Below are 26483 nucleotides of genomic sequence, written 5' to 3' on the forward strand. Positions count from 1 at the left end.
GACAGTCGTTCTGGTGATCCTTTACTGAGAGTCAGTTTGACCTCGTCACCTTTGCTGTAATTGGATTAAATTCACTCACTTGCCAAAAACACGACCAGCTGACAGCATATTAATTCTTCAGACTGAAGTGCTATTTTGTATGCATAGGTTCCATGGTACCAAAGGCAGTTTTAGGGCTTGTGATGCAGCCAGTGTGTCACAGGATACAGAATTGTTGCAAAGGGATGTTTCAGTTATTTTCTTCATTGCAAAAGGGTTCAAACAGACAATACATTCTGTGTGCAAGTAGAAGATCTAACCTGTGGGACAAGAAATTACGTGCTCTGTTTCTCAGTCCTGTGCATCACTTTCTGCTGCTTCTTGTGAAATGTGATAAATTGCTGAGAGTCCGCAGACATCCTGGCTGAGGAAAGTGAGTGATGGCATGTGCTGTTTTACACACTCACTGCAGTTTATTTCTAATTATTGCACAGCAGGTTAAAATCGTTATTCTGAGTTGTTGTTTTATGGCTTTTTTTCTGTCGTTCTTCAGCAGTCCTGTGATCTGAGGTATTTGCAGAGTGTCAGGATGATGTCTGAACAAAAAAAAGAAGTATCCAAAAAGGATACTGGAACTATGTAGTGAAGGATAATCTGATCACCAAGCCTGTAGTTTCACTTGGAGACCTTTTATATACGGTTTAAAACCAGTGTAATCCAGCTTTCAGTGGGAGCCACTGCTAAGCAGCAGAAATCACTGTCCTGATTGTTAACCTCAGCAAAATGTTAAAGGATGAGTGAGTAATGGAGAGACCAAGGACCGGGTTGCAAATACTCTTTCAAAGAGGACTTGGGAGACACAGTGGTACCCGGAATGGCACAGGCACTCTGAGCTATTCCAAATAATGAAAGGATCCCAGTTTTAGCATTTCTTATCTGCCTGGAAGTACTGCAAATTTCCTGTTTGCTGCAGAGGCCTGTAAGAGCTGTATTTTGCAGGCAGCATGGGCCAGAGGAACTGGAGCTCCTAGCTTTGTGTTCCAAGCAGGGCATTGTTGTACTTGATTTCAAGGTGATGTTGCTTTCTCTAAATTCTATAAACTGATGAGCACTTCCAGTGCAAAACAATAGGCAAACAAGGTGAGTCTGGGGTGGGAGATTTTCTGTATCTTCTAAATGACAGTCACAATTTAATTTAATATGTGTATGTGCAGTGCAAATAGTAATCAGGATGTCTGCTTTAATACCCCATTATAAAATGCATATAGCTGCCTGATTTTTTTTTGCCAGTGTTGACTATTAAGAAGTTGCTTGTCTCCTAGTGGAAGAAATATATGATTCCATTAATTCTTTATAATGGTGTAAGCAGTTTGTTAAATACTGAAGTAATTTTTCATTTGCATGTTTTATGTCATGTAATTGGAACCAATGTCATTTAAAAAAAAACAAAAACAAAACTACAGCAACAAAAAGCTCAGAACCGAAATACTGACCATCTTTCCTGGACAAGGACTAAGTCTGACTGGGTGAAAAGACTAAAGTAGGAGGGCGTGTTCTGTAAGAAGCACTCACAAAGTCCAGGTCAGGCATACACTGCATGTTCTTACACTGTTGAATGTATCAAAAGGAAAGTTACAAACCAAAAGCAATAAGCAAGCTGTGTTTAAAATATGCAGGAAAGAGAAATTTGTCAAGAATGGCCTGTTTTGCTTAGGTTATTTATGTCAGATCTTTTAGGATCATAAGCTTTCCTTTCCTTTGGTGGAAGAGGAAGATATTAAGTGAGCTCTTCATGTCTGAAAGCATTACTGACTCATCACTAGTTCAAGTCCAGCCTGGTTTTGGAGGTGAGAAACCTCTTCTGTTCTGCGCAGGGTAAGTTTACAGCTGAGCTGTTTGGGTTCAGCTGGGGAGCCCAGCCTGCACACAGGCTGCTGCTGCTGCTGTTTGAGAGCTGACATTGTGGTCCTGGTGGCCCCGGGGCTGTATCTTGGGCAGAGCCTGAGAGAACATCACAGAGGGAGCCCTGGCTTGGAAACAACAGCTGGTGTCTCACCCCCATCATCACAGCAGTGCAGTTCCTCTGACCTCAACAGAGATGCAGCATTCATGGTTTTCAGTGACGTGGGAGCAAAACTGGGCCTATATTCTTTTAACTGGTCTATTTAGCAGCCCTTTTCCATATGCAGTCTCCATGCCAGTGACAGGAGCTTCCTGGAGCTGACAGCTGACACAAAAGGCCCTCTTCTCTAAACCACTGGACCTTAAGAATTTTGAAAGGATGTTACAACAAGCCTCATAATACACCATTGTCAGGCTCTCTCTGAAGAGGCCTGCAGTGGTATCACACCTCTAAGCTTTCCAGAGGGGGTGTGATGACCCCACATGGAAGAAAATACAAGAGTAATGGTTCGGGTGGCTATGAGGAATTTTATGGTACTACTTCCCCTGGCTGTAACTTGAAACCAGCTGGAGGCATTTAGCGCTAACTGAACTCTATATAAAGACACAGGCAAATATCTGAGAATGTATCCTGCAGGTTTTTAAGATGTGCTCTTGGCTTAGGAGTCTGCCTCTTTCTCACAGACAGAGGAGTGGTGGAAGAAGGTTTGTTTTATTTTCTCCTACATTTCCCTTTCTTCTTCCTACTCATTTTCCGGTTCCTTTGCAGTACAGCAGTTTTTCACGTTGTTGTGAAAGCCTCTGTGCTTGTGAGCAGAGTGAGCACATTTGAATGGAAGAGGCGGTGGGTTTGGGAAGCCTTGAGCTCCAGCATTCCCAAGGGAGGGGCAGGATTTGCATTCCCTACTCCCTCAGCCCTGCTCAGGGATGTGCCTAAAGGTGTGTCTGTGGGATGGCAGCCGGTTTCCAGGAGGGAATCCCCTCACGGTGAGGGGTGGGTGAGGAGCGGTGCTGTGCAGGCCTGACCTCCTGCCGTGCCGCCTGCAAAGCGCTTCCCGCCATTTTACCTCAGCCCCGGCCTGTGGGACCAAGGTTTTATTGCAACTGATGGGGAATTTTGCTCAAGTTATATGCTAAAGCCTGAACGTGGGCACTGGGGTACTTATTGATCAAATAATCCCATCTTGTGCAGAGCAAAAGTCAATTTCTTGTGTGTTTTCTTAAATTGCTTCTAAACTCAGTTAGCAGAAGCATTGCTCCTTCAATTTGCCTGAAACTGGGCCTTTATCATCACTTCAGATGACTAATAAAGTTTTGAGTTCCCATTCAATCTATTTAGCTCTTCCCTGGTACAGAGCTCAGTTATATTCTTTTTCCAGGTCATTTCCAAGCTATAGCTGTGGGTGTTGACGTGGTCCTGGTTAGCAGGGTGGGGGCTCACTCCCTGACGGGACCACAGCGGCAGCCAGAAAATGGGGTTACAAAAGTTAAGGACAATCAGACACTTCACCAGCAAGGACAGTCGGACATGGTCAGATAGTTCTCCAGGTAAAATAGTGTGGACCTTGTTCCGTTCTCCACATGTGCTATTGGCCTTAAACTTAATGCAGGATCCTCTAATTGCAAATGCTTTACCACTTTTTTACGTTCTGATTTATCTCAGAGGGTGAAAGTAAACATAAATGTATAAATAAGTTTTAGTGCTTGGTGTTACATTGATTTTATATTATATTGTATTTTGCTGGACAACTGAGGTAACCTTCTTTGAGCTTGCTCATCGGTTCATGAGCACTGCAGGATCCTGTGGGTTTGTTATATGTATATACACCTGTAATAAAAGTTTATTGTTTTAGTAATGTATGGCTATTGATATTGGAGTAGGGGACTGTAGTAACAAGCCTGCTTCTCACTAAACTGAAGGAGAAAATGTGTGATGTTTCGTGCCTGTCATGATTTCTGTGGTGAGTTTTGTTGTGCTAGTTCCTTTTTAGCTAGTTTTCCTACAAGTGTAAGGTTTTGAGACAGACTGTGTTGAAGGCAGGAATATGAGAACTTTGTTAAATTTTGTTAGTTTTTTTATCTGTCTAGCATAGAAAAATTTTCCCCAAGGGCCAAATAAAAATATTTTTAAAACTGTATGAGTAACAAGATAATGAAATAAATTGAACATCAAAACAAAGGATTTATTGTCTTGAAAACAAACTTGCTGTAAATTGCATTTCTTGTGAGTTTTTTTTTCCTTTTGTCCAAGCTTATATTTCACTTACAAGACAGGAAATACAGCCTTGCTGATTGCATTTTTAGAGCTATAAATAACTTTCTGTCTTCAAAGATGGTGTTAATTTAAAAAATGCTTCTAAAATGAAACTTTGATGAAGTAAAAATTAAATTGGGTGGGTAAAATAATTACTTATTGTACTGTGTGCACAGATGTTAAAGGTGTTTTCAGGGAAAAGGTGTTATAAGAGAAGTTCTGGCACCTTTAAGTGGTCTAAATTGTTTCATTTCCTTTTCTTTGCTGATTGTATCTGTCCCTGTCCCATCCTCACCCCTGTCATAAAGGGGTAATGAATTTGTTTGCTTTCTATCACCTTGCTCCTTTGTTGGGATCATTGCTCATCCTCAGGAAGTGGTGTGATGTGTGAAAGCACTAAGTCGACCTACAAAACTAATAACTTTAGAACTGCCTCAGTGTCCCAGTTAGCCCGGTATTTGTGTCTGACAAGTTAACAGGAGAGCCTCCAACAGCTGTTTCTTGGGATCCATTTCTCTCCATACATCTCCAGTTTCCACAGCTCTTCTGTTAAGGATATTAGAGGATATGTACCTGTTTAGTTGTCTAAGTCTCTATTTATGGACCTGTTGACTGGAGTTTTTTTAATCCGTTTTTGAACCCATGAACATCCTTTGCCTTCAGAGTCTTGCATGACAGCAAGTTCCAGGAGCTAGTAACCTGCTGGATAAACATGTCCTTTCTATTTAAATGAGCTGGTTGCAGTGAGTACTGCCTTGTTCTAGTTTCGTAGGGTTGGGCAAGCAACTGTTCTGCATTTAGTAGCTCACGGGTTTTTTGTTTTACCCAGTGATATACACTGCATATGCCTTCCTTTCAAACTGAGGACTCCGAGCCTTGTTAGTCTCTCTGTTTCCATCTGGTTGCCCTTTTTGACACCTTGGTAATGTCCTCCTGGTATGTAGAGAGCAGGTCACAGTACTGAAGTTGTGGGAGCTCTCGGGCTGTGAGGAGTAGCAGAATGTCGTGCCTTTCTCTTTTTCTGAGGATTCCAATGAAGTCGCTGGCTTTTCTGAACTGCTGTTGAACACTGAACTGAGGGCATCCAGAACTGTCAAGGATGGCTCTGGGTTCCAAGTAGGAATATTTAGAATTGATGTTGCTGTGAGGAACTACTACAACTAAAGCCTACCTGCCAACATTTTCCTTAATCATCTAATTTTGTTATTGATCAACATGCTGAGTAACTCCAGTCCCAGCACTGATCCCAGGACTGCTGATTCCTCACTATCTTAAAATGCCTGTGAAGCACTGCTCTTTCTAACGTTCACTCTCCTACTTAAATGAATTCAGACTTGCCAGATTGTGGTTTCCAGGTTCCCCGCAGCTGGAAGTTATGCAGGCAGGATCTGTGATTCTCAAGCACAGAGACTCTCTGTAGCTCTGGCTTACACACCTTGGCTAGTGGTCCTTAAATATGTATTTGAGTTTCTTCAGAACTTGTGTGAAAATTGTTTTGTCTCAGTGTTTTATTAAGATCTAACTTCCTTGTTCAGTCTGGTATTTCTTGATTTTACTTCAGATTGGTCTGGTTCCTCTACCAGATTTGCAATAGAGAATGTATTGGGTGTGGAAATCTCCCCAAAGGATTCATCAGTAAAGGCTGGTGTAAAGAATTCACTGAGTTTCTCTGCTACAACTGTATCATCCCCATCTGTGCTTTATACACCTTTGTCATCCAGCAGCTGGACTGCTTTTCCTAGCTGGTTTCCTGTCCTTGATGTATTTCAAAAGCTGCTTACTAGCACGGTAATCTTTGTTTGCAGGCAATTTTTGGATTGTATTTTAGCCCTTTTAATTTCCTGCTTACATTTTACTTGCCATGTTTTATGGGCTCCCCTGTCTTTACTTAAGCAATCCATTTTCTAAGAGCTGACCTATGCCCTGCAATACTCTCCTAACTCTCCCTGAGGCTTCCTGCTTTTTGAACTGCTCCTTTTGAGTGCCCTCTTCCTTTTATCTATTTTTTTTCACATCCTTACATGATTCCCTTTCTTAAAATTAAATAACTGTTCATAGGTTTTGTTTGGTGACCCTTGTATCAGAGCTGTTCTTTGTGTTACTGAACAAGTAGCCTTTATAGATTTCTCTGGTTTAGACGGTCCCTGTACTTAGAAGTTTCTTTTCCACTGGAGAAATGTACATGGATCTAGAAAAATTATATTGTATCATCCCTTTCTTTTGCAGGGGTGCTAGTTCTGATTATTTCTAAGCATCCTCATGTGTTCTTGGTGTACAGCAGCTATCAGTACTATAATACTCTGTGGAAACCATCCATCAAAACTGAAGGGCACAAGCTTTGTATGAAGCTGTTCTGGTGCTAATGGAGCTGGATATGTTATTACCTTTTGCATGCACACACTATGTGCAGTGGTGATGAAAACTTTGCACTCCTGAAATCCTGGACTAAATGATATATAAATTCAAAACCTACGCACTTGAAATATCCAACAAGAAGATAGCCTTGCTTTTCCAGTTTTGCAGACATGAAAAAAAAACAACCTGAAGGAGAACACTCTGTGGTTATATGAGAAGTTTCTGTGGACATGTTTACAAGAGCTCAAGTGTGTTTATATTCATTCCTGTGCAATTACTGGAGGATTGTCCTTATTCCATAAAGTATGTGTATGCATTTGAAGAAGCAGTACAGGTGTTTACTCTCTACTGATGCACTTTGAAGGGCTGCTTGTACAGATGTAATCCAGCATTGAAACAAAACATGCAAACAAGTTATTGTTGATTAATAGTGCTTGGCTAGATGAAGCTAATATTAATCAACAATACCTAGGTAAGTGAATAAATGTAGGTACTGTTTTCTCTTTGCCCTGACCACAGGATTAAAGTGTTTGTGGTTTTGTTTGATATAAATATATTTTTTTTTACCACTGAGGCACATCCGGTCCCCTGCTAATAGCAGAATGCCTCGCATTCTGTAAATAGAAACACCTAAAATTGCAGAGTTCATCTGTTTGAGCCTTTACTTCACCTGTGAGTGCTGGACCAATCTTGCTTCAAATCTAGCTATGTGTCTGTGCTTTGTTGTTGAAACTCTTGGATTCAAGCCTACTACATTTCTTCCTGGACCAGAAAGCTGTTGGAAATGTATATGCTCTCTCTGGGTGATGACTTTACTGATGAGTTGCAGGAGTTCCTCATCCTATGATGAGCTAAATAATGAAGCAGAGTTCTATATTTCTATAGTTACTGGGGGAAAAAAAAAAAAAAAAAAAAAAAAAAAAAAAAAAAAAAAAAAAAAAAAAAAAAAGTGAAATTGGCCAGGGCAATTTCTTCATCAGAGCTGACTGAAATAACATCTGTGGTGAAAACCTGTACCTCATCACTTCATTGTGACACATGCAAGGGAAATGATGTCAAGTGAAACAGTTGCTTATTATGGAGAGGAACTGATCTTCATGATTCAGAAGACTTCTTACAGTCCTGTATCTGACTAATCCATTCTCTTGAGTGATTTCTTATCAAGTGAAATTTCTGTGTCTGTCAGGATCTTCTATGGTCCTTGACTAGCTGTGGTATTGCTCTCACTGCCAGGCTTCAGAAGGATTTTCATTGTTATCTAGAGACCTTCTTCTCTGCAGTAGGATTGGTAGGTTTATGTAGCTACTGCAGCCAGAATTCACTTCTCTTATATTTAGGTATCAATAATTTCAACAAGATAATAATTCATTGCTTTCAATTAATTTTCTTTTACTGTACAATACATTCCTTAATTTGGATTATTTGTAGGATTTTGCTAAAATGTCTCATGAGTGGTATGGTCAAATACATAGTTGTTAATACTTTCATCACTAGGTTTCAAAACACTTTACAAAGAAGTATCAGAAAGAAAGGAGTTTGAAAGGACTTCTCTAAGGCCTGAAAAAAGGTAAGAAAGATGATTCTTCTGTTTTTATGTCTGAATGCAAAGTTGTCTTATTCGAACTAAAATCAGTTCAGAACGTCACTGAATAAAACTTGTGAATGAACATACTTTCTTTACCTTTAATGCAAGCTTAGCCTAGATTTAGCCTAATGTACTGGAAAAAAACCCAAAATAAACCAAAAAAAAAGTCACTTAGAAATGCAAATGTACCCATGAGAGTATTTAGGAATTATCAAATATTTAAACTCTTAGCTTTAAACTGCATGCTTCACAGGCAGAATCTCTGGAGCTCACTGGAGAATTTTTTGGGGGTGAATTTTTTAGCCTAATTCAATGCAAGTCTTCATTGTGCAATTTTTATTCCCACCCCCCCCCCCCCATACTTGAAATTTAATATTAGTTCTATTGGCACAACTGGATAAATTAGTGCAAAAATATGCACTTAGTTAAGTGGCAAGCCAAAATAATAATGTCTTACAAAGTAAGAGATTCAATTTCTGAAACTGTTTTTACATTTACTCTGATGTCTTATTATCCATAGCTGTTCTACTCTGTCTGCTGATCAAGAAGACTTTTAGGTGCTTATAAAGTAGATATGTAGTTGCTACAATATACTTCGGGGAGTTTGTAGCCTGAAAAAAAAATAAAGAAATAAGGATAAAAATAACCCTTTAAACTTATTACATGGATTCCCTGTACACAAATATTGAATCTCAACTTATGAAAACAAAACCTGAGTTTAGGTCTGGTATCAGAATCTGATTCTGTTATTTTGAAAAGCTCTGGATAACTTAAACTCAGAACAAGGACAGACTGCTCCCTTTTGGATGCTGGAGTTACAGAGTACAGCAATTAACTGGGAGTTATGTTGTGCCAGTTTGCTGTGCAAACACTGAGGAAAACCTTGTCACTACCCCTAAAGAGCTTTGTCCAAGATGATGAACAGCTGCTTACTTCTAGTGCAGTGATATATCTACATGTATATAGATAGATACATAGATATGTAGATAATTTTTCTAATGGGGAGCTGTACTGAAATGATAAAACTGAATATTTGTGATATGTTTGTTTCTTTATTCTCAGGGGATTTACTGTGGTTCTGCATTTACTCAGCTTCTTTTCAAAAGTGTGTGTTGTTTCATTCATCTTGTACCATATTCAATAACTGGTGTTGAAACAAATCCCTCAGAAAATCACATGGAGTTTTTTCTCATTTGAGAAGGAAAGGTGGGAGACCAGAATCTCATAGAATACCTTTTTTTTTTTTCTTTTTATTTTCCTTTTTTTTTTTTTTTTAATTACTATTTTTTCTTCCTGATTTGATACATTTCCTCATGCTTTAGAAGAAAGGAATTCTCAAATTTAGATTTCTGCAGCTTCAGTTTCCAGCCCCTGGGTTTTGGTATGTCTCTGAGATAACTTTAGCATCTGGTACTGCTGGGTTACCTCTGAAGGTACTGCTCTGTGTGATAAGAAAACTTGTAACGCTCTTAAAATGAACTTTGTATGTGTTTCGGTTATAATATGGATATATGTATATATTTATATTTTTTTAAGTCTATTTTTCCCAGTCTCCAAATCACTGTCATGCCCCATCTAATTCTCTCCAGACTTTTTCAATGTCCTTTTAAGGACAGGAGTGAGGTGGAAGACATTTTCCATTACGTGTTTGTGCGTCAAACTGAGAGGCCTTACTTGAGCTTCGAAGTTCTCCAGAATAGTAAATTTAAACCAAACACTGGGGAACAAAATGCTAATGCTGTATGCTTTTTAAAGAAAAAAGGAGGGGAAGATCTAACTAGACCCTGGGGATCCATCTTCACTGTGCCTTATTACCACAGCTTTATCCTTTCCAGTTCCTAAAGATGCTGTCAGTATTGAACTCTAATGACCTGATTAATGCATTGGAGGGATGCCTATAGATTGTGGTATTGATATTGTTTCCAGATGGCTTCCTGGCAGGCAGATTGGCAACAAGATGTCATTTTGTGGTGATGAGGAGGAAGAGTGTGGATTTCTTACTTTTTTATTTTAATGGAGCTTGTCTCAGCAAATAAATACCAGTCATTGGGTCAGTTGGTCTGAAAAACAGTAGCCTTGTGGTAAACTGAATTCTGTAGATTTATTGGAGTCTATAGAGTAATACAGGAAAAGGATATGATATCTATATTGTTTGCAGAGACTTAAGAGCCCTGTAATACCTGCTCCTCCTTCAGTTAGCAGGGAGCTGTCTTTTGTAGCTGCATGTATCCTGTGCATGTGAAATCCCTGGGATAATCCCAGACGTGTTTCTTGGGGCAAATACTGGATTTCACAGGATTTAATTCAGAGAATTGAGTTCAAGCAATGAAGCAGGCAGCAGCTGTTAAAAATTCCGGAAACACCACTGCTTAGAATTTTCATCCTGTATTTTGTGCTTCAACCAGGCAGCACTGGTCAGGCTCAATATAGGTGAGAAAGGATTGAATTACTGACAATATCCAGTGGGTCAGGCTGACTGAGCTGCCCCTTTGTGACAGCAGTGTAGTGTCTTACCCACTTTTTTGACCCACAAAGAAATTGCTTCTTTTTAGTGACAGTGTTTTGTTTGCATGATGGCCACATGTACAGCTGGTTCCATTTAACCCATGAGGCTGAAATGGTTTGTGAAGTAGCTTCTTATTTTTATTGTTAAAGCAAAGATTGACCTCTAATCTCCTTTTTCTTACACGGGGATTTCTTCCATATATCAGTATATAAAGTGCAGACTTCTTGGGCAGAAGAATCAGCTGGGAGACTTGGAGTGTCACAATGGATCTGCCTTTGGATCTGCGTCCTCTCAGTCCTAGAAAAATGTATCAGTTCCCTGAAGGAAAAAGAGCCAGATTCAATAAACTGAAAGTTTGCTTACTTTTTGGTGGGATTTGCAAGCTGTGCTGTTTCACCACCTCTAACTCATTTTAAAACCAGTTCAACTGTTTGGAAGAGCTGCTGTCTGTGCAAACAGTATTGTTCATTTGTTTTGTGCATTGCAGATTCCATGGAAATTCCCCTGAACTTTTTCTTCCACCTTCTTTGCATTACTGTTCCACACTGTTTCTGCAGCAATGCCTGATATGGCCTATGGATGTGCCAGGGCAATTTTCTTCTTTCTTACCTTTTGGTCTCTTTTACTGTCAGAAGAGATTAAGGTGGAACGAGGAGATGTGTTTTGATGACTTTGAGACCCCACATGCCCCCAGTGGTTTGCACAGAAAGTGCTTTATTGGAGGTGGATCCTGTAGCTCTCAACAGTTATTGCACACATTTTGACATTCAGCTTAGGGAGAGCACTGAGCTGTTGAACTTCTAGGGTTAGAAGAGAGGATGATAATAAACCACTATAGGAATAAAAGCCTTGGCCAGAGTTTCAGGCCTTAATAACAGTTTTTGTTGGGAGGAATCTCTGAAATTGCAGTGATTCTGAGCCAGGCCATGCTATAAATCTGAGATGTTGGAGACAACTCTCTCGTAATGTTCTCTGAGATTTTTTTAGAGACAATGTGCCTCCTATTGCAATAAGCCTCCTCATTCTAAGAGGGCTGGCAGCTGATTCTACTACTGCTGACATCAACAATGCTGCAAACCCTGTTTTTTCTCTCCTAGACCATTAAGTAGTGGCTTCTTTTCAGATATGGACTTCTGCACCCTGCCTCTAGGCTGGTAGGATGCAGTGTAGCAAGGAGACGCTCATGGTTTTGGCTAAATTCCATTTCTCTACTTCATTTAAATTCAGTTTGTGACCTGTCCTTCATCAGCTTCACTCCTGAGTTCTACGTTGCCTCTTTTTATAGCCAGATCAGCAAAAATGCCATAGGAGTTTGAAATGATGGATACAAGACACAACGTGAGAAAGCCAACTCCTTCTGCCATAGCTCTAAACCAGCTAAATCCCTAATGCATGATTTGTGTCTTGTGTATTTCTGGCCAGATGTTTCCATGCCATAATTAATGGCAACTGCCTGGTGATCAGTTTTTAGCGGAAGGATCACTAAAGCTTTCTGTGGGAAAGCTTTTGAGGAGAACCAGTGTTCCAAATTCATTTCACCACTTAAATTGTCTTTTGAAGACCCACAGCAGCCTGAAAAATACAGAAGCAACCTAAGTCTTGCTCTAGTTTGTATTAAAAAATGGAATTACTGTGGACAGAAAATACATATCAGTGTCATTGGCTAGTTTCTTCCATAGGAGAAGAAATTTGGTTCGTTGCCATAGATGTTTGAGAGGGGCAGGAAATGGCTTGGCTTGGTCCATCTAAACCAAGGAAATCTGAAGTAGAGATTTATGTTCCCAGTGTAATTCTTAAATCTGCGGGCAGGGAGGGAATAAGGAAGTGTATTCAGTGGTATGAGGCTAAAGGCAAATTGCCCAGATCTGCCCTCAGAAATGTAAGCATGACTTTCAGTAGTTTCCGAGAGAACTGCATGAAATAATGAGAGGATGATGTGGTACACAGAAGTATCCAACTCCAGAACTATCCTTGCAGTGAATGAGACCCAGGTGGGTCTGTCCAGCCTTATTTACAATGGCTGTGCCTTACGACCTCTTTCATAGTCTGATAAATAGGTAGAACTGAGGTCCTTTATTTAGTAAGATGCTGCTGTCTGCCATATTGGAAGTGTTCTTCTGGTTTCTCACCTGAGTATGTTCACTGTTCATTTTGCACTTACGGCTGTTATGCCTCTGGTTATGCCGTTCTCCCAGTACTCAGAATTATTTTAGTATTTTTCTGTTTGCTTTTGGTGGTTTGATATCGGTTAACAGTGGCTAGCAAGAGTGGAGCTCAAACTCAAGAGGGATGTTTGTCCTGATAAACAAAATTAACCTGGATATTGTGTACATATGGAAGTTAACCCAATTAGGTTGCAAAGATACAGCTTTTGGCATGGAACTGTTGCTCTCCAGAAGCACCACTGACCTCTCACTGTGGTGCTTTGCTGTCTGCAAGAGGAGGTGGCTGCACTGATGGTGTTAGACCCATGGTCCCTGGAAATGCCCCAATTTTCACCTTTAATGAAAAGCAAGCTGTGACAAAAAATTAAATTAACACAATTCTTCCTAGTTCCTCACTTTCTATCCCAGTTTTTAAGTTCCTGAAAATCAGCAGTGTGTTTCATCCTCTCCTTGGCTGTATCTCAAACTTGTTCCTCATTAAACCAAAACTAGCTGTACAAAATATTACTTAAAATTCATTACTGTGATGTGTCAGTTTTTATACCTCTCAAAAGCTGTTAGGTGGTATATTATGAAGAGGGTAGAGAAAATAAACACACCTCTGCAGTATCAACACATGAAAGCAACTATGGTTTTCTATGAGGCTCCTAAAAGCTATTTCCATTTGAAATATTAACTGGGCTCCAGTGAGTATTACCTGTGAATTGTGCTGTCCTGCTTCCATCTGAGAGCTTGCTCAATTAAAGCCTAGAAATAATGCAGTTAAATTTATAAAAGGAATGTTTGAGGTGTGTCCTTTCTTCCAGTTTCACCTTCTGGTAAAGCATCATCACGCACACAGGTGCTTTGTCCCAGTGGAAGTCATAAAGAGGCTTTGAAGCTCATTTCCATAGTTAGTTTCCATTGGCTCTATGTTTATAGCAGTCCCCTTGGGAACTGTGAGAGCCACAGCATGTCTTAGGCTGCTGTGTTGCTGTATATTCTGCTTCCTCAGCCACCCCAGAATACCCAAGGTAATAAAAGAATAAAATAAAATTGTTTTATAGCTCCCATTCATCTCAACACTGAAGTTTCATGCAAACTGATAAGACTCCATCTCTCCTCACAATAGAAAGTATCAGAAAATCCCCTTAAAAATGTCTCTTGGAGACTCACTTTAAATTACAGTTATGGGCCATATTAAAAACTCAAAAGGTAAATAATGCTTGTCTACTTAGCTGGAGGACTATAGCATGAATTTCAGTTACTACTGCAGGGGCGCTTGCAGGATTAACATTTTCTTAGTTTGTAGAAGAATTGCTCTGGTTCTTGCCTGTGCAGCAGATTTGGATGCAGTGAGGTCAAACCCAGATTTGCCTTCTTTCATATGCATAATGTAACATTGACGCTTCCCAGCTCCCCTCCTGTTCTCTGTTCCTCAAAAGTATTCTAATATTTGGAATTTGTAAACACAGGATTTTGGATTCCATATACATCTGGAATTGATAAACTGTTGGTATTACAGAGATGTAACCCTTTCTACCTCTAACCTAGGAATGCTCTAGAGAGAGCTTACAGGCACATCTGATGCAGATGCAGGCAGATTCTAAACAGCTAAAACCAAAATGAAAAAGTTGCTGCTGAATGAATGGAATTTTCATTGAAAACTATGTACCCTGGGGGGTAGAAGGGGGAGGAATAAAAACTATAGAATCTGTTTGGCAATAAATATGGCCATAATATTTTTGAGCCAGGAACCAAAGAGGTGTGAGTCAAATAAAGCCTGTCAGATGGCATTAGTGGGAGACAGAATCTTTTGGAAGAGACACGATAGCGAAGGAAAAAAAACCCACCAAGCAAAAACCTCGCCCCTAACAGAACCTTGGATTAGTTGAGGTTCAGTGAATGGCTTTGTTGAAAACACAAGAAAAGAATTTAAATAGAGAAGGCCTGATAAGGTGCAGGGCATCAGAGATCTGTTTCCATAGTGACAATGTTCAAACAGAGGCCGAGAGGGACATGAATACCATTGCAGATGAACTCTATAAAAGACATCCATCTGCCAATGGGGATACTCCTGTTGGTTGTCTGAGGTTTTTCCCTATTTGCTGGATTCGGAGAAAAAGGTGGTGAGGGGAAACCAAAACAAACTATTGGCTTGACAGACTACTGCTTCATTCCATCTCCTGATTGCTGCATTTCACATGCCCTCTCCACATATTTTTACTTTTGTAAATTTACTGTCGTAATTGTTAAAAATTGCATTAAAGTATTTAGAGAAAAGGAATAGACACCTCCGCCCACTACTTGCCTACTGAAGCATACACCACTTTACACCAGTGTGGGATTAAGGTATGCATGTTCCTCTATGTCTCTGTTTATTCTCCTTTGATAAATAGGTGCACTAATCTAAGTGAGCTCTTTATGAGGGTAACATGGTACATTTCATGTTTTGTGTTGCCCACTGTCCTGATCCACTGGGAAATTCACTGGGTATCAGCACCACCTTGTTTTCCTAATTGATGTTTTTCCCTTTGAAAAGGAAGGTCAAGCTCTGGTTAGAAAAGACCTGTTTCATGTAACAGATATTGTGGTGTTCGAGTTCTTCCTTCCATTTTTTTCTCAAAGTTGCTGTTCTGTGGACTTTTCTTAGTTAAGCATACTCTGCAAATAAGTACAAATACCTTAAGCTATAGCTGTATAGAACATGTTTTAAGATTAAAAGCATACCAGTCATCTCTCTGTTTAAACTATGATACATTTTCTTGAAAAACCCCGCCATCTTTGACTAAAACTGCAGCAGTTCTTGGACTTGAACTTTTAAAATATGGGCTGAATAAACAACCTAGTAAGAGAAATTTACGTAGAAAAATGGTAGAAAAACTTTTTGTGGGTCTTCAGCAGCTTGACTTCATTGCATGGAAGACTAAGGCAGTATGAAGTGCTGATTTTTATGAGAATGGCCAGGTTAAGACGATTCTCACTCAGACATGAGCAGCTTCATACTTTGGATAGATCAGCTCATGCTTATCATTACCATGACTATTCTCAAAGTGTTTGAGACCGTATGGAGTCATTGGAGTTGCATCTAGTCTGGATCACGTCGTTAACCTGTTTTCATTCAACAACACAAATAGATTGAATTGGGAATGTTGTGCACTCTTGACCTTAAGAGTTCGGGAGAATTACCTAGGGAGAAGTTTTGGCTTTAGGAAGGTAAATGTATTAAATTTTTCCCCAAAATCAGTTAGTTGACCCAAAATTTTACCTTTAAAGTAATTGCAAAATACTAACTTTCTGTACGTTGATTCAATAGTTGCTTTATGAAGACGCATCCCAAAGGTATTCAGAAGCAGAGGGAAGAAAAGCAAAAAACAGTGAAAGTGCAGTGTCTTGGCAAGAACACACTAACTTTACACATACTATTCTAGTTAAACTGTGTGTTTGTTTTGGTTAGGGAAACAGGCTAGTACAAACGTCCTGTAATGCCATAGATTTGAGTATATAACAGACTGTGATGATGACATTAAACTTGGAAAAGAATTCATTAAAAATGGATATTTTTCAGGAACTAATTATGTTTTGTAATGAAATCTATTTTTACATATTCCATGGGGTGTTTTTTCTCTCAATCATAGCCTGTCTAAGTGCCAACAGAGCAGATAATATTCATCAAATTCTTCCCCTTTTCTACTCCTACATTAAAGGGGAGAAAAAAGTTTACACTGAAATTTTTAATTTTATTTCCTGGGAGGAATTGAGAGCTGGGAATCATAGCCACAAGGGCAAAAGTTATTTCTCTTCAAATAGCATGGAAGAAAAATGTCACATTTAACTAAACTCTACTTTTAATGAAAGATATTATTTTACTCTCTGCTATTGTATTTAATTTTAAATTCTGCAAATTAGCAGGAAACTGAAAATTTAACTCTTCAGTTTCCCTATTTCCTTTTTGAAGAGATTTCATTGCTAATTGTATCCTACTTTAGTGGTGGATTTACAAAGATTTCATATTTAATCTTGCTCCCAAGCTGTCAGTCAAATCATAGCCTACAATTACTTGAAGGGGAACTAAACTATGGAACAGCCAAGCTTTTCTCAGCAGTGGCAGATGCAAAAATGAGGGGCAGTGTCCACAGGTTGCAGCTTGAGTGGTTCCTGTTGAAGCTTCTGAGCTTAATGCAGCTTTGAAGTTGGTTGCCCAGAAGTGTTGTGGCACCTCTGTCTATGGCAGTTCTGCTTCACGCAAGATTTTGGCTTAAGGATGTGTAGAGATCCTTTCCAGCTAACATTGCCTGGCACTCAGCAATTATGTTACCTGTGTATCGGTTTTCTGTTCACCAGTTCGTTGAGTCACAGAATGGTTTGGGTTGGGAGGGCCCTTAAAAATCATCTCATTCCAAACCACCTGCTATGACCAGGGACACCTTCTACAGGACCAGGCTGTTCAAAAATCCAGTTATCAGTTTATAAATGTGGATAACTCATTTATTGGAAAGTTTCTGAATCTGTCTTTACCGTCCCAATTCTGCACTGTTCTGGATCTCAGCAAGAAATAGTACATTTTGATCATATTTTCATATATGGGCTTTTTTTTTTCTATGTGACAATCTTTCTGTTCGTGGAAATTAGATTTTCCTACCTCTCATACTCTCCTCAATAAAGAATTTCAGGAATTTTACCTATAATATATTGTTAAGACACCATGTAGAGAGGGACCTTTGAAAAGTTGCATCTTGGAATAGAGGAAGATATTCAAACTCTGGGTTCTGGTCTTTTTGAATGTAATATGATTTTATTTTCAGTCCTGATCCAGATCCCTCTGTGCTTGGGTGAATGCTACAGTTGTTAAAAAGGGAAGGGTAAGAATATGAGAACAGGGGATGGGGGGACAGGAAGGAGGAGATGAATGTTGTCATTGGTAACTGCTGGTACTTGAAGTGTGGATCCAAGATCCCTCAGGACTGAAGATCAGAAACCTGTTTGTTTTGCTTTATAAGCACTAACAACAGACACAGCTCCTGGGGTAAGGAGTTTGCACTTAGAATCACAAAGCTCCCATCCTTTTATAAGTAAAAAATGAGTAACTCTGTCCTGGAAAGATGAAATACCTTGATGAAAGTCACTGTAGTTACTCCTTTTCACAGAAACTGATAGTGGCACAACTCATGTATTCTGAGTCCAGGGCATTACTGCCAAGTCATGCTTTTCTTTCCCTAATGATTTCCAACAGTCTGGTCAACAAAACAGTGAGCTGGTTACCAGGGAGCCGGCAGAGCCCTTGCCTGTGCGATGGAGCGAGTGCGTGTGTGCGTTTGCTGCATTGGGTAAAACCACAGCACTGCCCTCCAAGAGCCTCTAGAAGTATTTTTCTCTCACTTGCTGTCCAGGCAAGCAGCATTCCACCTGTGGATTTGGTACCTTAGAAGTTTCCTGAGCCAGCTGCTCTTTTGGGACCTGCTGTTGCATGTGCAGAACCCGGAAGCTCTCAGTGGGTGAGCAAAAAGCAATCTTTTCCAAACATGCTTTGAAGTATATTTGGTTTTTAGGAGTGCATTAAAGTTGGTCAATCTCTCTGAGTTAACACTGAAGAACTAGGGAATTAGAAGCTTTCTTCTACTTCCAAAGGAATCTATAATAATTTTGCTTATTCTGGTTATTCAAAATGAGAAAATTATTCAAAGTCCTATCACAAGAGAGAAAAAATTATAAAAGGTAGTGAATGATCTTGCAAAGCAAGTGTCCCCCTGTAAAACCTTGCAGCAGTGGGTTTTTTTTTCTTTTGTGTGGGAGTTATATTTATGTTCTCCGCTCCCGTCTATAGTCTCCCCTTTAAGTAACATGGAAAATGCTGGTGCCAAAAAAAAAGCTAGATGAAATATTGATAAATGTGGGAATTGTTTAGAACAGAGGCAAATTAGAATACAGCTGGTTTTCATCTTTTCTGTTAACTTGGGAGGTGTGTGTGTGAAGCATTGAGGCTACTGGTTTATACCATATATCATGCTCTTGGAGAAGGGGAAGAAAACAAGAGTGCTAAGACGGAGAATTGTGCACACAGCTTTTCTTGAGGCTTCTCTTCATTACAGATCAACTTATAAGAAATGGAGGGAATTTTTTGCTCAGCTTTTTCTCCCTCTGTCTTTCAAATACCTCTGAGTACTAGGCATAGGGATGTGAGACTAGTTCATGGTAAATTTTATTCCCAAGTCAACTTTCCACCTGATAAAACTTTATGGAATTGGAATGAATGTTTGCCTACATGTACAGCATTGCTGAGATGTGGTGCTGAGGATTGTGTCTGAGTTAATTCTAGACAGATCATCAGAAAGTATTGTAGTGATGAATACATCTAAGGATTTGAGAACCTGCATGCAATATGTTAATGAAGAATGTAATTTAAGTTCTTATGTAGACCAAGGGGGTGTGGCATTACTGTGGATATTTCTTTCAAACTGTCACTTCCAGAGATGGCCAAATGAAAAAGTTCAGAATAAACCAGAAACAGTTATTCTGGTATTTTCATAACTTGTATCCACAGTTCTGACTGTAACTCAGAAAGTTTTAGTAGAACTGAGGATTCAGAGATTTGCAGAAACCCCCTAAGTATGGAATGAGATCCATAGGATCAGAGGATAAACTACGACTCTCCAGTTTGAGAAAACAAATCTTGGTTGGAGGCCAAGGGTGTCATAAAACTAGAAATTATGTGGAGAGGGTGAACAAGGATTAATCAGATATAGCTTCATTTGAATATAAGGAGAAGTCAGTAAAAGTCAGCAAACAACCTTAAAACAAATCGTCTTATATATTTTTCTTTGTGTATATACTTATATTTTTTTTTAATACCAGGCATGTGCAGTAGATTGTGGAACTCACTGCAATAAAATATGAACAAGGCCAAACTGGGTTCAGGAAGAGGTTAAATTAATAGAGGTTAAACTCAGGGACTATGGAACATGATGGTCTGACTTCTTAAGTCCATAAACTGCTGACTGCCAGAAGCCAGGAGGGTGTATTTGGGAAAGAATTGCTGTAAGCTTACTCTGGCTTTGTGTTCTTTCCCAAGGCAAGTGCTACTGATGGTCACTAGAGATATGATATGCACAAGAATGAGACATTGGGGTATTTTTGTGGCTTGCTTTCCAACATCTCTGGCTGTCTGACTTCATTTACAGACATGATAGTTTGGTAACGTTGCACTTAATGATCAAACTAGAGCCTATAATTTATTCTCTACTCCTTTTTTCATACATCACGGTTCTCAGTAGCCCTGTCTGCTAGAATTTCATCCAGGAATTTCTCAGGTACCCGTTCACTGTGGCTCCATCAATTTCATCAGAATGATTTCTTTGTGAGATGCCGATCCCAATTCTGTTTTATCTCTTCTGTAGCATCTTTACATTCACTTCAGTTTCACTTGCTGTTGCTTTAATTGTTTTGGAAGCCTTTTCCATTCCTGTTTGTTGAAGTTATTTACTGTTATTATCCAGGTACTTTAGCTGTTGCTTCTCTCCAGCTAACCTTTCTGATTGTCCATTATTTACTGTTATTATCCAGGTACTTTAGCTGTTGCTTCTCTCCAGCTAACCTTTCTGATTGTCCACTTTGGGTTCTACATATTCCTCCCCTGGAATAATGGGTGGGGGGAATTTCCTGCTTTTGTCACAGAAGGGATGGAAGTGTGGTGCTCTGGCTCATGTTTGTGAATTTGAAGGAAGTGATACTGTAAGCTGTTAGTTCTGTAAAGCTCCCTTGACAAGTGACAGACAATTGTACTTCACATGGGCAAAATGACTTTGAGATGTGGCTGTTCTGGAGTTTGCTCGTTTAAATCTGTAGCTGTCATGAGTGAATTCCAGATCAATGCCAGTGCCCCATTAGTAGTGTGTGAGCCAGTGTGGTGGAGCTGCAGGGCTGTGCGGGATTGTTGACCTCTGTAGTGCTCTGCTCAGAAAGTGTGTATTTTTTTTGCTACTGTCCCAGAGACAGGGAGTGGGAACTTGGAAGTTTCCCACTGCAGTCAATAGGAAACCAGCAAGTACTTAGGAATGAGAATTGCTTTGCTTTCTGGGATCTGGCCCACTGCCTGTTTTTGTGGTTTGTGCCGTAGTCCGGCTTTCACACTCCTGGGGGTGCAGAGGTGACAGCTTTCCTCCCAGGCCATGCACATTAAAATACAGCTCGCATACAGTGTAAATGTATGCAACCCTAAGCAAGCCATCAAGGAGGAGAGAAAATGTTTACGTCCTCCTAAGAAAGCTTCCTTGTTTTAAAATGCTTCCCTGATGAAAATGAAAGAACTGTAGGTAAACACAGGACTTTTAAACTAGTGAAACAAACTTCCTCTTCAAAAGAACTGGGTAAAATTTGGGGACTGGACAGATACCACAGTTGTACTCTGTTTTCTATAAGTATATTTCTAGCTTTGGAAGTTGTGGAGAGATGTTTGAAAGAGAGCAGCAACTGCTGCAGCCACCTGAGTTGGCAGGCAGCCTGAAACGAGAAGCCTTGAGGTGCTGAATTCCTCTCATTCATTCAATGGATGGCTAATTCTAGTGGCATTGATACAGCTTTGACGGTGAACATTAACTGTTTCACTGTGCATCACGGCAGCTAGAAAAACAGGAGAGTGTGTAATGAAGGTGAGTAGTGTTGTGTTGGGCACTCTTGTAATAGCTCAGCGTGAACTAAACAATAGAAATTGGCTTCTGATATCTGTGCAGCCCTGGTCTGCTCAATTAAACATTAGCTAGTGATGAGCAGCAGCAAACAATGGGAAGTATGAAGTGTAAAAAAACAGGAGAAAGAGACCTTTGTCATAACATTTCATGCTTGCCTCTGGGAGGGCTCATACTCACCAAATTCTTTTTCATCCTTGGCAAGCAGAAAGATTTTGTCTGCTTGCTGGATTTGGCGTTGTTACCTGTCTGGTCTGCTGGAGAGACTGCATACACTTCCTACCTGGTAAAGAGAAGTTTGAGATAGGGATGTGCCTGTTGTATTTTGTTACTAACAAAAGTAAAGAATAATATCTATACTCCCTTTGGAGTAAAACTTTAATTTGAGAGGGACAGTGCTGTTGCTGTGTAACCTGAGCCAGGAGTGATTGGCATTCACATTAAAAATGTGTTCGTGCTCATCTGAGTTAGAAAACATGCAGGACATTTACATTGAGTTTATTAAATTAAACCCTCAATGAAGTTAATGAAATAATATTTTTTATAATTATTAATTAGTTAATAAAATAAATTTTATTAAAAATAACTATTCTGAGAGGCCTAGATGCATCTAAAAATCTCCTTTCTCTTTCTCTTTATCAAACATGGGTTAATTCCTCTAATTACAGATTGATATTGGTATTTTTAAATTGCTGTTATGTTAAAGGATTTCAGTGTCCTAATTTGAGGAAGAGACTCGTAGTCTCAAAGTTCTTAAGTTTGGAATGAGGTCAAGCGATATGAAAGTGGAAGAGGAAAGTCGCAAAACTTTGCAAGGAATTCAGTGTAGTTTCTTCATCCATGAAGAAGAGCTCTTGGGTTAACATGCAGATCAGTTCTGCAGAAGCAAGGATAGACAGACATCGGAAACTGTCAACAATATAGGAATGTTAATTCAAATATTTATAACTGGTTATAACAAAATTCTCTTAGGCTGTGTCCTCCCTCCCTGCTTTTACAATAGCTTCTTGAAAGCAGATTCTCCTTGTCCAAATCTATCTGGACATCAATGACATGGTAGATTTTTGCCAAGAGGCCTGAAAGCTCAAAGAGTATATCTAGCCCAGAATCCATCTGCTGGACAACATGATCTGAATTCTAATCACTGGGCTTTTAATAGGCCTCCAGTTACCCCAGGAAGTTTGAATCACTCCTGGGTTCATATCCTGGGTGCCTGCTGCCAAGCACTGACCTTCCAGACTATTCTAGAGGTTTTTCCATCCCAAGGGGTCAGTTAACACAAATTCTACCTTTCTGTTAGAAACTCAAACCCACAGTGAAACCAGGCAGTGCAGCTTTCTCCTGCACATGTAAAACTATGTCAAGACCACTTTAAAATCTGCCTAGCTTCACACTCTGCCTTGAGTCACTCTTTTCCTCTGGGGTATCACATAGACTTTCCGAATAAAGGGGCCAAATGCTGTGAAACTTACTGGAAACATTTAAAATTTTTGACCTGTTCTATGTTCTGCTTATTCTTGTTTTTCTTAAACTTTCTACAATTGATAATTCCATTCAGTCTATCCCATGTTCTTCTAATCAATTCTTGCCTAGATCTTTTTCCATTTGGCTGTTCTTGCAGACTTCTGATCTTGTTGCCACATTTTCATGACTTGTGTTATAAATTTTTTAAAGGGTGGCCAGTATTTCCCAAACTTTCCATATTCCAGTGTCTGAATCTGAGAGCTGCCCAGCCCCATAAGCTGATGCAGTGTCTGCTACTGCCCTAACTGATCCTGCTGACCTTGCGCAGCTAAATCTTGTGCATCCCACCCCAGAGATGGCTGCACTCCAGGGCTGGGTGTAACAAATCACATATAAAACTATGATACCTGGAAAGCAGTGTGGGACAAAAAGGGCACATGAATGTGTCAGATATTAACGCCAGTGTTCCTGGAGGCCTCGCTGTCCCCCAGTAAAATAGGTCCAGATATTGACTTTGTTTCTCTGTGGCTGAATTCAGCCAAGAGCATTCCTATCCAACTTCTTAAGTGGCTTGAAAACACTGAAATGAATTGCTTTAAACACTAATAAGTAATTTCTATTACTAAGAAGGGTGTATTCACTGCCAGCATGGTACTGGTGCTGAAAGTGGATTACATTAGCCTTTTGTTTGAAATCAATTGAGTTTACAACTCCACTTCAAAGCCTTTAGAGTTTTAAAATAGAGCCAGCAGAAACTGTTTAACAAGTCAATGCTGCCCTGTGATTTTCATTGTTCTAGCTTTAGTTGTGAGAGGGAAAGACTTCATTTTCCTCTACTTTCACTTCACCGGGGGAGTGTGGTGCAGTACAATAACCTGCCCATTCAGCTGTGCCTCACCACTGTGTGCTAGGCTTTACCTAGGCACTGATGCCTCCCTTAACATGGCACTGCAACTCCTCCTGCGCAGTTTGAGTGTGCTCTCGCTTTACAGGTTGATTTATTATTAGATTGCACCGTCCTTTTGGATTGTTGCACTTTTCAAAACTTCAGTTATGATGAAGAATCCCTTAAAAGGAATTTAAGGAAGAGGGGAGCCCTGTAGACTTCACACACTAAGTTCTTATTTCTTTTGTATAAAGGGTAGCACATTCTTTCAGTGACCAAAAGAAAACAAGAACAGAGGTTTAAAGGATGGATGACACCCTATCATTCAAAAGGTATTTCAAATTCATAGATTTTTCAGACATTGGGTGTGTTCTCGTGAATCTAACAAGCCAGGAAGCCTTAATTTAAACATCAGCTACTTCTGAGATGGGGGAAGCATTTTCTTTTTAACCCTCACACAATGAAGAGACTTCTGTCAATATAAATAGACAATGGGAAGCAGACAGGGAGAGGGTGAGTACCATTGTTTCACCAAATGTTTGTCTTTGCTTTCTCATTGGTGATTTAAGCAGTGAGAAAGCCGAAGCAAGCAACAAGGTGCATTATACCCTAGCTGAAAGGCTACATCAGTGTTGGCCTGCTTTTTGAGCTTTCCTTGATCTGTGTTGTTCCAACTCAGGAGAAAAACTTCTCTCGAGGTCCACTGACTTGGACGAAGTTGAGATGAAACAAGCAGTCTGTGGAAATAAAAATCATAGCAGGTTCCTTTTTAGGACTGAGTGTAATTTGTAGTTTGAGGAGAAAGTGTAGGGACTGGGTTATGCAGTTTGTCAAAAATGTGACAGATAATGGAAAGCAACATGCGCTGAAATTGAGCCTGAGGTGTGTTGAGCATGAGGACTCTACCACAGAGGGAACCCCAGACAGTTCTGGATTCTCCCCACCTCTTTTCCCTGGAGGAAGGGAGACACAGACTCGTTATGCTCTTACTACTAAAAGACCTTTTAAGTACATTGAGGTGCTTCCCATGCATGAAATCGTATGGGTGACTGAGGTACACAGGTGGCCTATGTATGATTCCAGTAGAGTCTAAAGCAGAGTCTTCCGCAGACTCTAAACACCTGTGCACTTCTGGATCCCAGTTTGGGGTAGGTTAAGGCTGGTTTTGTACTTGTTTTCTTTGATTAGAAATTACCTCCTTCACGCTATCCTGAATGAAAAGCTTTCGCTCTAACAAAGGCACCGTTTTCTAGAACAGTTTTACCAGAGAAATTCTCACTCACTCCGCCCCATTAACATCCTGTCTTCTTCAGAGGAAGAAAAGGAGACCTTGGTTGTCATGTTCTTACACGTGGTTTCTGTGACACCTAACACAAACATGTAACAGCTCTGCCTTGCTGCCAAAAAGATAGAAGCAAAGTCAGAGCGGTCTGGCAGCATGAAGTGCTGAAGTTTTGAACAGGTTTTGCTGCTCAGGGGTTCCTTGTTCATATAGTAAACACACAAAATACTGGTGATGGATCCAAACAGACCCCCATGTGTGTGGAAGTGGTAGCTTACGGATGTGTCTCCCTTTTAACTGTCATTTTATAAAGCTTGTGTACAAATCTGTTTCATCAAAGTTTCACAGTACTAACGAAGTCAAGGGAGTTTAAATACCAAGTGAGTAAAGCTGGACTTGGAATTTCTCCTCTATTATCGATCTAGAATTGATAATAAAGCTGGAGATTGTAAGCAAAGGATACTAAGTTTTTTCTTTTTCCTGAAGATTTGTGCAAGGGGGCGGAGGAGGGTATGTAATAAACAAGAGCCTCGTGCTTAGATCTTGGAAAAACATGCTAATATCACAAAATGGCTTTGAATGAACAATAACTGATGTTTACAGTTAGTTCTTCTGTTGGAATACAATTGGCATTCTAACACAAGCTCTTCATTATAATCGCTGGTTTCCCTGTGTTGGTACAGAAAACACATCAGTGCCTTGTGCTGCCAAGGACTGTGGTTTTTCAGAAGGAAGAAAAAGGCTTAATGCTATTTGTTCAACCCAGCCAGAGATCTACTGTTTATAATCTGAAATATCATAAAATGTGTTTTCAATTACCTCGTGCATATTTTTAAAGAATTAAATTTCCATCAAAGGATTTTGTGAGCTGTTTGATCTCACTGTGTCTAAAGAGGCCAATCTGACTGGAGATAGTTTTGTCTGAGCACATACAGCACAATTGTAACAAATGTGCCCTTTGAGTATCTGTGACTTTAAGAGAAATCAGTTTATTGGTGAGAGGATAGTGGGTGTCTAATTTCCAGTGTTAGCTGTAAAGTAAGTACTTAAAGACTGGGTGTGCAAAGGGACTACGGTTCTTTGTGTATTATGACTGACTTAATCTTTTCTTCTGTGTTAATCTGGATAGAATATTCAATTTTTCCAGACGTCTTTAAGTGTGAGATGCAGCCCTAACCTACTGTGAGAGCCTAGAAACAAAAAATGTAGCGTTTTTGTTGCAGTGAAAAAAGACCACTTGTGATGCCTCTGTGCTCAGCTCTGTAAAAGCACACAGATCCTCGGCACTGAATAAACTACAGATAAAAAGAAGAAAAAGTGAAAAATTATATAGATTTGTGTAGAGATAGTGTCAGCTATTCTATTTCCTACTTGCTTATTGTGCTGCCTGCTAATCCAAGTTGTTTTTTCAGTGTCAGACTTTAAATGGTGTAATGATAGAATTC

General features: G+C 39.8%; 1 protein-coding gene across 4 annotated transcripts in view; it reads left to right on the plus strand.

The window, feature by feature from the left end:
- Positions 1-26483, plus strand: part of MYLK (myosin light chain kinase) — a 197198-nt gene that overhangs the window by 4341 nt on the left and 166374 nt on the right. The window contains exons 1-2 of one of the 4 annotated variants that reach the window (XM_040068947.2): positions 7681-7778; positions 7985-8057. The exons of 2 other annotated variants lie outside the window; for them this stretch is intronic. The gene's annotated coding sequence lies outside the window, so the exon portion shown is untranslated. Of the gene's footprint in view, positions 1-7680; positions 7779-7984; positions 8058-26483 lie in introns of those variants that run through there. One more of the 4 variants, XM_040068946.2, reaches the window with a different exon arrangement.

The sequence above is a fragment of the Hirundo rustica genome, chromosome 7 (assembly GCF_015227805.2).
Source record: "Hirundo rustica isolate bHirRus1 chromosome 7, bHirRus1.pri.v3, whole genome shotgun sequence".
NCBI classification, from domain to species: Eukaryota; Metazoa; Chordata; class Aves; order Passeriformes; family Hirundinidae; genus Hirundo; species Hirundo rustica.